This window comes from Pseudophryne corroboree, chromosome 4, assembly GCF_028390025.1.
Source record: "Pseudophryne corroboree isolate aPseCor3 chromosome 4, aPseCor3.hap2, whole genome shotgun sequence".
Taxonomy (NCBI): domain Eukaryota; kingdom Metazoa; phylum Chordata; class Amphibia; order Anura; family Myobatrachidae; genus Pseudophryne; species Pseudophryne corroboree.
In genome coordinates, this window is record NC_086447.1 from 292,165,763 (window position 1) to 292,178,029 (window position 12,267).

Consider the following 12,267-nt stretch of genomic DNA (forward strand, 5'->3'; position numbering starts at 1 on the left):
CACTAGGCCCATCTAGTCTTCCCAGTAAAGATTCTATGTAAATAAACTCAATTAAACCATCAAGATGGGTTCTGTCAATAATGATAACTCAACATAAATATATTTCATCTAGACATATTTGCAATTAAATGTAAGTAATTCAGAAGTCACATTTGTGTGAATCACTTTACAGGAAAGCTTAGAATTTTGCAGCTTGGGAACTTAACAAATTAAAGCAAATCCTGAAACGTATGCTTGTTTGTTATTTATTAATAATTATATTTTGTACACAGGGTCCTGCATTCCTCTGGTACTGAAGGAATAATGTAATAAAGACAAGTCTTTATCTTCATTTACTCATACAGTTTTCCTAATCTCACAGGTCTGTCATAAATCATGCTACTTGAATGAAAATAAGGTACATTTACAGATAGGGAAAAATGTAAAAGATGAATGCTCTCAGTTGTCCAGGCATGTCGTTGTCACAAGAACTTTATTAAAAAACCATGGGGGATATTTATCAAAATTTGTCAAGAGATAAAGTGGATTGAGATAAAAAAAAACTAACCGATCAGCTTTTAACTGTCATGTTACAGGCTATGTTTGAATAATGTCAGTTAGGAGCTGATTGGTTGGTACTTTATTTCTCTCGAAGCTTTGATAAATTTCCTTGCCTTTCTTATAGAATAATGGTGGTCATTCCGAGTTGTTCGCTCGCTGCCAATTTTCGCAGTGCAGCGATCAAGTGAAAAAGCGGCAAAAATGCGCATGGTACGCAGCGCGCATGCGCTAAGTACTTTCACACAAAACTTTGTAGATTTACACAAGCTCGTTTTTTCATCGCCTCGAGTGATCGTAGTGTGATTGACAGGAAGTGGGTGTTTCTGGGCGGAAACTGACCGTTTTCAGGGAGTGTGCTAAAAAACGCAGGTGCGCCAGGTAAAAACGCAGGAGTGGCTGGAAAAACGGGGGAGTGGCTGGCTGAACGAAGGGCGTGTTTGTGACGTCAAACCAGGAACTAAACGGACTGAGGTGATCGCAGTCTAGGAGTATGTCTGGAGCTACTCAGAAACTGCAGGGAATTATTTAGTAGTAGCTCTGCTAATCTTTCGTTCGCTATTCTGCTAAGCTAAGATACACTCCCAGAGGGCGGCGGCCTAGCGTTTGCAATGCTACTAAAAGCAGCTAGTGAGCAAACAACTCGGAATGAGGGCCATTGTGTCATGCAAACAAGAAAAACATTGTATCTGGCATAGGAGTCTTGAATGACACAACTTAAGCTAAAAAATAGTCTTTAATTTCACATACAGTGGGAGCCAAATTTAAAGAAATCTAGCTGTATGGATCCCAAGATATGTGGGCAGATTGCATTTAGCGTTGCTGGGGACAGTTAGAAAATGACCACTGAGAGATATATATATATTGGAGTAAGATAAAGTAGTACCAACCAATCAGCTTCCATTATATTTCAAACATAGCCAATAAAATAACAGTTACAAGCTGATTGGTTAGTACTTTAACTTTCTCCACTTGTTATGTGTCGCTGCTGCTGCCATTTCTGTCTGTATTCTGGCTGTCTCCTAACAACTAGGATGCTGGCTGCTCGTGCAGCAACACACGTTTGGAATGCCTTGACTCCAGCCTGATTACTTCTGTGATTGGTCTCTCTCCCTTTCATTAGGGATTCTAGCCAGTTCCTTTTGCTGGTGATATTCCCTAGTTCCTGCACCTAGTGAGCTTTTCACACAGTTGCTATACCCTGTACAGTTCCCAGCCTGCCTGTCTGTTCCTGAGTCCTATTTCCCTGCCTTTGTGTTCCTGCATTCTTATACCTTGCCTCAAGTCCTCAGTGTGCTGTTCCTGCCAGTACTGCTCTTATGCCAAACTGGATTCTGCCCTACACCTGTGTCTTGTATTATCCCAGCTCTGCACACTTGCCTTGCCAAGAACATCCAGCTTACCTTTTGTGTCTCCTTTGGTCTGTGTCAAGTTCCAACAAGTTCCTGTGGATTCACACTGTCAGTTCAGTCATATTCAGTCCTAGTTCTATGCATATCCAGCCTGTGTGACTGAGCACACCCACTGCGCTACAGTACATTCGTTTTAGCAGTGTCTATAACTGCAAATCTACAGCTGTTTCCATTATTCCCAGATCTGTTCTCAAGTCACAGCTTAGCCACTCTGCGCCTAATTCAGATCTGATCGCTGCTGTGCAATTTCGCACAGCGGGCAATCAGATCCGAACTGCATATGCACAGCAATGCGCAGGCGCGTCGGACGGCTACAATGGGCATCAGCAGGCAGAGATGAGATGGTGCGAAAGATCCATTCACATGGGCATATGCAAGATGATTGAAACTAAGGTGGGATCAAGCGTTTTCAGGGAATGTGTCTGACGTCAGCTCCGGCCCCAATCAGCAGGATTCAAACGCACTGGATAAGTATGTCCTGGGCTGCGCAGAGACTGCACAAACTGATTTTTGTGCAGCTCTGCAACACATAGGAATGCACACTAGGCGGCGACTATCTGATCGCAGGGCAGCAAAAAATGCAGCGCAGAGATCAGATCTGAATTATTCCCTCTGTTGTATTTCCTGTTATTTCAGGCTGCAGCCTAGCCACAATTCATATAGCAAATCCCTGCATTTGTTTGCCATTCTGTCAGCTCTCAGTATACACCCTGCTCCTGATTGATTCTCCGTTAACTATCGCCTGGCTGTATACACCTGCAACTAACACCTTATTACTCCAGTAATCATTGTCCTGTCATGTAACCACTGCAAATCCAGTCCAGCAGTCTTCAGCCAGCAAAGTCTGTCTGCAATTACCATTGTTGTGTCTAGTCTGCTTACATTTAACTCTTGGATTGCCAGCTGCTACAATCCAGGTTATTACCTATTGTGGGAGCCCCTACTGGTTAATACCAGATAGCATCTCAAGTACCGGTGAGTGCGTTCAGCTCTATGGGAACAGAAACGGCTGTTATTGGTGGAAGACCCTCTCACCAGCTCTAGGGGTTTCGCACAAATAGTGCTGGAGTTCCCTAACACCACTTTAACTTTTTCCAATGTATTATACTGTACATCTCCCCCATAGTTTTAATGCATTTACCAAAAAAGAAAATAATCACTTCTCACAATGAAGGTGACTACAGAAAACTAGTCCAGAGAGACAAATGATTATTAGAATAGTGCTTACTAATGTCATTGAATCTTCTTTTCATTTGAGTAAAAGGTAAATGAAGAGAAAAAGTTAAAAGAAACTAGTGCACAAATTCTAAGCAATTTAGTAAAAATAAATTAAGATTAAAAAAAATAGTGAGAAGTTTAAATATGTGATACAATTAACTTCAGCTAATCCACCAAAAGTAATCCCTCAATGGGTTGGTATCAAAATACCAGCGGCCAGGAACCCAATGTTCAGTAGCCCGACAGCAGAATCCCAATGCTCAGACATTCCTGCAGTCTAACCCTAGCCCCCCACCCCACCCCACGGCCTAACCCTATCCCTCCCCCTAGTGCCTAACACTTCAAATAACCCTAATACTTACCTTTTCCATCTGTCGGTATTGTGAGCATTGGGATTCCAGTTTCGGGATAATGACTGTCAGGATCCCGACCACTGGGATCCTGACTACATCTCCCTCAATGATACACAACTTATTTGGATGAGAAAATTCTGTACACAACATAGGAAAGGGTTCTTCACGGTAAGGGCAATAAAGATTTGGAACTCCCTGCCGGAGAAGGTAATAATGGCGGACTCTGTAAATGCATTTAAAAACGGATTGGACAAATTTATAACTGGAAAAAGTATCCATGGCTATAGCATTTAACATATTGACATTAAATATCTGGGAGTGGTAAGAACCATGGTTGTCAATTGGTACTAAACCATTACTTCAGCAGGTGCATTATAATATGCACAGCTTAACACAGAATACAGGTTGAACCCGATGGGCATTTTGTCTCTTTTCAATCTCACTATGTAACTATGTAATGGATCAGAGCAATTAGCAGGTTTGTAAAATAATAACTACAAAAACTCTAAAAAGAGCTCTCCTTAACAAAAGCTAATAGTCATGTTTCACTTTAAGGTTCTCCCAACTTCCCTAGTGGCAAACGGCTCCCCACCATCATCAAAGGTGTACAGTATGTAAGATGAATAATACAGGTAAGTAGTAGGAATTTAGACAGCAGTAATGCGAAGAACTCAGACCCTGAAGATCTTTGCACGAAGACCTGTTATGATACTGGTTCCTTCAGCTTGCTCTGTGAGAACCATCAAACTAAAGAGTGTGTAACATCATATTAAGATGGCAAACCAAGGATGGATTTCTGTAAGCGGACGCTGGTACACCACTGCAGAGATGAAGGTAAGGCTCTGTAAGAGGGGGGGAGCATGGTGGGTAGTCCTGTTGGAGGTCTTAAAGCTGCTGTTTTTTTCCCTCCTCTAGACTGTGACAGTATACCGGCATTCTGAAAACCAAAGAGTGCTTGTAACAAGGCGTCCTCTGTGTCAGTCAGATGCTGGTAGATAGCGGTTAAGTCCGGAGCCCCCACACTGTGCTCTTTCTGTAGAAGAGTCACCCCGCATACCAACTGAGGGGTACCACAACCATCTTACCAGTGTAATAATCACTTATCCCAGGAAATAGTTTTTGGTCCTCTGCATTTTTAACAAACAAACTATTACCACTTACCTTCATATTTGCACACTACCTTTTTACCTATTCCATTCCCTGTCAAGAGTAATTATATGTATGTGATGTTATGTTTTGTTTTACCTACCCTTTATGATTACTGAATATCTCCACTCAAAAGAGGAGTGGAACGCGCTAACTTTGTGTTACAAATAAATTCTCATTTAATTACACAATATTGTGTAGGCATTACATCCTTTCAGACGCAATTGTAAAACCATGTGAATTGCACGGATTTCTCACAGTAGATGTCATGTATAGGGGGAAATGTATCAAAGCTTGGAGGGAGATAAAATGGAGAGGGATAAATTACCAAATGCCATGTTACAGACTGTGGGGCAGATGTATTAAGGCTGGAGAAGCGACAAAGCAGTGATAAAGGAGTGATAAGTGTAAGGGGATAATGCACCAGCCAATTATTACGAGTTTGAAAAATGACAGTTAGGAGCTGATTGGCTGGTGCATTATCACCTCCCATTTATCACTTCTTTATCACTGCCTTCTCACTTATCCAGGCTTAATACATCTGCTCCTGGGTTTGAAAAATGACAGTTACTGTAGGAGCTGGTTGGTACTTGGTACTTTATCTCAGTCCACTCTATCTCCAAGGCTTAGTATACATCTCCCTCCAAGCTTTAATAAATCTCCCCCATAATCTGATTAATTTAATAATCTATTTTGTATGCACATTTCCTTTAATACAGCAGAATGTTTTAACTATCTTACATCTAATAGCTACTTTCACAACGCCATAGGGAGGAAACATCTCTACAGAAAACATGCTATTTTTAAATAGTTTTGCATTTAACTTATCTATGTATGAGAATTTATTTTACCATTCCAAAATATTCTGTGCTATAAATGATCAAATGATTAGGATTGAATTTTTAGCTTTCATTATACTGAACATGTCTACCATTTTCTCCTCAATAACATTTAGTATATTTCATTTTCAAATGACCTACTTGTATATCGTTCAGTGGTGCACATAAAACCAGATGCTTTCAGGTGGTTGTACATTATGTGCATCAATCTTGACTGAATACAATCCTCTTCTGCTCTATCATTTCTGACATTCTCATTTCTCTGTATCCTTTAAAAGCACTGTGGAAATGTTTTTGACTCTTGAGAAGCATTACTATCACAGGCTGAGATGGGAATTATAAATAGATGGAAACTGTCATCCCTGTTGTAAAATGTCTGGCCATACTTTTTTTTATCAATTTCAGATGTGAAGTAAAGTTCTTCACGTCTTGTAAACTACATGCATCTTTTCTCTAGTGCTTCTTGTTTTCATCATCAGTCAATATTGTTGCATTGTTTTCAATCCAGCGAATTACCTCTAAGGGCTGGTGCTGAAGACAGATAGTAATTTGTGGCTCTTGGGGCATGCACATGCATATGTTCCATGAATTAGTAGGTGCTACCGCAAAGTACGGAGTAAATAACCATAAAGCCTTCTACAGTGGAGTGACTGTGCAGTGCAGTACACTTACTGCACAAAAGATACAGAAAGGAGGATCACAAATTATATGTGATCTAAGGTGTGGTGATTACCTGCAGAAATAATCACCAATAATGTTTTCAAGTGACTATACATATAATTTTGTATTCTTTCATCTTAGATGTGACAAAATGGATGACAGGCAATGTCCTGCGTTTAACCTCCATGCATCAAGGTTGTGTGAGAGAGAGTAGGTTCTGTCTTATCTACAGACCATAAAGTTAGGGATGAAAGCAATGACCAGACCAGAGGTTATAAATACTGATAAGAGGGAGATGTCAGGGAAATCACAATTTCTCCTGTGAGCTGACCTCAGAGTGGTGTATTGTCCAAAATTATCTGTGATCTGGGACCCTGACATAACGTTGTAAAAGGGATGCATTTCTACATCAAAAGCAGATATTGCCAAGTTCTGGACGTTGAGGTCTGAAAAGCCCAATTTGTTTGTTATGTCAACATGGGGGCTCTGTAAACAGACCAGGGAAGTGGGACAAATGCCCTGACTGGTATGTTCAGGAATCCTATTTCCTGGCTAACATCATAAACCTCTAGAACTTCAATCCACAACTCCATGCAAGGAAGATGTGACACCCAGATCCCAGAACTAACTCTCTTTGAAAGAGATTCATACAGTATGCCTTTTGGTGACACCCCCTCCCCCCCACCTGTTGCCAAGTACCAAGTATGTAAAAATTGTGTATGTTTACTGTCCAGTAGGGAAGTAGTTAAAAATCCCAAGGGTGGAGGCTGATGAAGCTGAGGACTATATATGTGCCTCTCACTGGGACAGAAAGTGCATCTCTTGGGGACTCAACAATATGTTGGAGATGACCTAAGTTCATTTGAGTAAGAGAGTTAGGTTTTCTGTATTTTTTATTTCTTTTCATTTGTTGAGATTGCTGTATTCTGTGCGTGTTTTTAAAATATTCTTAATAATCTTTGTAACCTTTTTGTAACTAAAGCTCTGAAGTATTCTTGAAATGAAATATCTAATTTTAGTTCTGATCCTGTGATTCTTATGAACTCAGGGCACGTGTGGCTCACATCTACCTACTTTTCTAAGTATTGCAGTGTGTGTGTGACAGGTAGAAGCAAAGGCTACCTTGCCTTTAGACGCTAATTTCCTCTTGCTGGTGGCAGCTAAGGTGTTTGATTAATCTTGTGTGTGTAAAAAGTGACCCCCACGTCGCATGTGGCAATTCTCAAATTGGCGTATTTGTGGAATTGGCCGGCAGCGTCGTGACAGAAACCTTATCCACCTTTTCATACCGACCCTTATTTGTTAATACAGGAAAAGTCTCCCATAACAAAAATTCCAAAATACGAAATATTACAAAATAAGGAATTTTGTGAGCGCGACTAAGATAGTGAAACCTTTGCTATCTGTTAGTTCAATGTACACAAACTTTGTTTCATGCATAAAATGATTACAAATATTATATAAAGACCTTCAGGCTGTGAGTATAAGGTGTATATGAAATATAAATGTATTCTGTGCTTAAACTGGGGTACCTTCCCCAAGATCTCTCATTATAGTATGCACTTATCCAAAATATGAAAAAATCCCATATCCAAAATACTTCTGGTCCCAAGCATTTTGGATATGGGAGACTCAACCTGTAAACGAATGACCTGTGTTATAAATGTCCCCCGGGACTCATACAATCACTTTCGTAGTTGATTGCATGTTATTACAGATATGGGCCCTCATTCCTAGTTGTTCGCTCGCTAGCAGATTTCAGCAGCATTGCACACGCTAGGCCACCGCCCTCTGAGAGTGTATCTTAGCATAGCAGAATTGCGAACGAAAGATTAGCAGAATTGCGAATAGAAAATGTCTTAGCAGTTTCTGAGTATCTCGAGACTTACTCCTACACTGCGATAAGCTCAGCCCATTTCGTTCCTGGTTTGACATCGCAAACACGCCCTGCTTTCGGCCAGCCACTCCCCCGTTTCTCCAGACACTCCTGCGTTTTATTCTGGCACGCCTGCGTTTTTCCGCACACTCCCAGAAAACGGGCAGTTTCCGCCCAGAAACACCCACTTCCTGTCATTCACACTCCAATCACTTCAACGATGAAAATTCTTCGTTCGGCCGTGAGTAAATCTACTAAGTTTTGTGCTAAAATACTTAGCGCATGCGCACTGCGTACCATGCGCATGCGCAGTTTTGCCTTAATCGCTCCGTTGCGAAAATCGGCAACGAGCGAACAACTCGGAATGACCCCCATTATTCTACATTTCCCACTTGTTTTATTTCTTTTGAACAATTGAGGCCTCCTAGACACGTGTGCATGATCTGTAGGATCTATATTGCATGAGCCCTATACAAACAGAAATATGTACAGCTTAGGTTATGATTACAATGTTCCAGGTGTGAATTACCTGATATAGTTGCACAGCACAGTACTTATTAATCACGTATTCCTGACTCCCACACCTATCGTACAGCAGTTTACCATGTATTTTTGTAGTCAGAGTAATAATAAAGATAATGTGACAATCAAGAAATCCTAGTATTAGTAAATATACACCAATTCATTCATTATTGCCGGACTTCATTCATGGGATTGAATGCAATTATGCTTAGCGCATTGAAAATCCATGTGTGATTTCAGTAACTTTTAGTAGGTTTTGCTAGGCTGAGCAGGAATCTGTTTATTGAATTGAATTAGGTCCTGGAAAGTGATTCAAAAGTTAAAAAATAAGGACGCCTCAGCTATCACCAAATGTAGTTTATATGCAATCGGTGTCAACAGGACCTAATGCCTGGCTGACTGTCCTAGAGCCAATACTTCAGTCTATTCTGTAATGCCAATACTGTTTCTAATAGATTTCACAACCAGGAAACTCTCTAGATAACAATTATTTTCTTTATTAATAGTTCAATATGAATATTATGGTGCTTTATAACCAATGAGTGATTACTAGAAATTGTATAATGGCATTGAAAACCAACATCAACACAACCAACGTCAGGACATCACAACCCATCAGACCAGCAACCAGCCACCACCCATCCCTTGTCACCCCTCCCCTTCCCTCTCACCAACTCTGACATCTTTCTCACATGTATCTGGTGAGGAAGTCATGGCCCTCATCCATTCCTACACAACCCCCCACTTGACCCTATCCCCTCCCACCTCCTCCGCTACCTCTCTCCTTCTGCCTGTTCCCATCTTGCCCACCTTCTCAATCTCCCTCTCATCGGGCACTGTCCCCTCTGTCTTCAAGCATGCTCTTGTCTCCCCTATTCTTAAAAAACCTACCCTTTGATCCAAACACCCTCTCCAACTACAGACCCATCTCTCTCCTCCCTTTTGCCTCCAAACACCTTGAGCGTATTGTCTATAACTGCCTCACAGCCTTTCTTTCCTCCCACTCACTGCTTGACCCATTCCAGTCTGGTTTCTGTTCTCTCCACTGAAACTGCCCTCACAAAAGTTTGCAATGACCTCCATGCAGCCAAATCTAAGGGCCACTACTCTCTGCTTATTTTTCTTGACCTCTCTGCTGCTTTTTACACTGTGGATCACCCTCTCCTTCTGCATAATACTGCCCTCTCCTGGCTGTCCTCCTACCTCTCTGATCATTCCTTCTCTGTCTCCTCTCATGACACTACCTCCCCGCCCACTTCCACTAACTGTTGGTGTCCCCCAAGGTTCCGTTCTTGATCCTCTCCTTTTCTCTTTCTATATGTCCTCTTTAGGTGAACTCATTAGTTCTTTTAACTTCCAATATCACCTCTATGCTAATGACACTCAAATCTACCTTTCCTCCCCTGATCTCTCCCCGGCTCTCCTTACTCGTACCTCCAACTGTCTCTCTGATATCTCTTCCTGGATGTCCCATCACTTTCTTAAACTCAACATGTCCAAGACTGAAATGATCATCTCCCCACCCTCTTCCACAACCTCACCTCCCACAATCTCATTATCCATTGATGGCACAACTATCTCCTACAGCCCACAAATACGCTGTCTTGGCGTAATCCTTGACTCCTCCCTCTCCTTCAAACCACACATTCAGCACCTCTCACAAACCAGTCATTTTCATCTCAAAAATATTTCCAGGATCAGACCCTTTCTCACCCAGGATGCCACCAAGAACATTATCCAGTCACTGATCATTTCCAGACTGGATTACTGTAATCTCTTCCTACCTGGCCTCCCTGCCAATTACCTCTCTCCACTCCAATCTATCCTCAATGCTACAACCTGGCTCATCTTCCTCACCAAACGCACTACGTCCCCCTTCCCGCTCCTTCAAGCCCTTCACTGGATTCCCTTTCCTTTCAGAATCCAATTGAAACACCAACTCCTCTCCCATTTACATTTCTGACCTATCTCCCTGTACTCTCCCACTCATCCTCTTTGCTCGGCTAATGCACGCTGACTCTCCTGTCTTCTGATTACTTACTCCCACTCCTATCTCCAAGATTTTTCATGTGCTGCTCCCTTACTCTGGAATTCTGGGCAGCTGCTTCACTTGCGATGCCTAGCAAGTCCTAAGCCTGAAAAGTCTCAGCTGCTTAGGCTTTTGTGTAGAAATCAGAATCAGGCCCTGAGTTCCATATGGCTCAGAAATGGACATACGTACACAATAATGCATAAATTGGCATCTGAGCGGGAAGCAGTTAACCTCCTGACAGACAGGATGCCGGCAGTCAACATACCTACACCGGAAATCCGAAGTAGGAGGCAAAGCTGATGTTGAGATACCAATGCCGCATGAGATGGTGGTGTCACATTACTGACAACTGGCATCCCGATCATACGGACAGCAGGACGCGGGGAAGGTTAGGTTTAGGCAGAAGAAGGGGCTTAGGATTAGGCTACAGGGCCTGGAAGGTTAGGGTTAGGGACCGGGGAAGGAGGGTTAGGGTTAAGCACATAGAAGAGAAGGTTAGGGTTCAGCATCAAGCGGGGAGGGTTAGGTTTAGCCAGCGGGGAAGGGAGGGTTAGGGTTAAACAAATAGAAGGACAGTTTAGGGTCAGGCATCAAGTGGGGAGGTTTAGGTTTAGCCAGCAGGGAAGGGAGGGTTAGGGTTAGGCACAAAGCGGGGAGTGTTAGAGTTAGGCACCACTGGAGAGGGTTAGGTTAGGCACCCACAAGGGAGGGTTAGGGTAGGGGGCAGAGGAGGGTTAGGGTGCTTACTGGGGGGGCTGTTGGAATTCTGATGGATGGGATGCTGCTGTCAGTATTCTAACCACCGGCATCCCGTCCATCGGCAAATCATACTGATCCCATCTGAGCATGCACTGTATACTAATACTCCCCAGTACCCACTTTCTCCCTGATAATAGTTGATATGAAAAAGCGATGGCCTTCAAGTTCTCACTACCCCTCTGAAGAAACACACTGTTTTCCCATGAGAAGTTGAAATACTGGGAGGTACAGGAAAAGCCTGGGTGTTTGGATGCTAGTGCTGTAGAATCTGCAAAGTGCTATCCCACTAAATCCATTCATTACCAGACCCTTTTCCTCTGCCTTTCTCTAGTAGTTTTGACACAACATTTTACATTTAAAACAAACCTTATCTCTCAAAGTGCACAACTGTAGCCTCTGGTCCACCTGTACGGCCTGGTACAGGAAACTATGGTGCTGACTGGGAAATGCCTCACCATAGATGGTGGCATCCAGCATAAACATCACCAATATGGCCAACAAAGAGACACTAGAGCCAGCCCTGCCTAGTCTAGGCATGTAGGGTGGGGTATGTGAAGAGCTGGTACCGGCAGGAAAAAGGAGAGGTAGGGGCTATAAAAGACCCTGCATTTACACTAAACTGTGTCCCCGAAGCAGCAGACGAAAACAGGAGCAGGGGCTCCATCATGTCTAGATAATTGTGCCTAATGCTGAATAGACTGGTTTCACTTACATAAAAGCGGAGACATTTTCCCCTTTATTATTTTGTTTTAACACTTGTTGATAAGTGAGATAGTCCAAATAGCATGTAGCTTGCCCAATCTAGCTTGTCAGACCATGTCCTTTTACTATTAAGCGGCAGTCTTCCATGCAAGATCTCCAAACCTCAAATGCAGATTGAGAGCTTGCAGTTTTCATTTATGCACTTTGATGT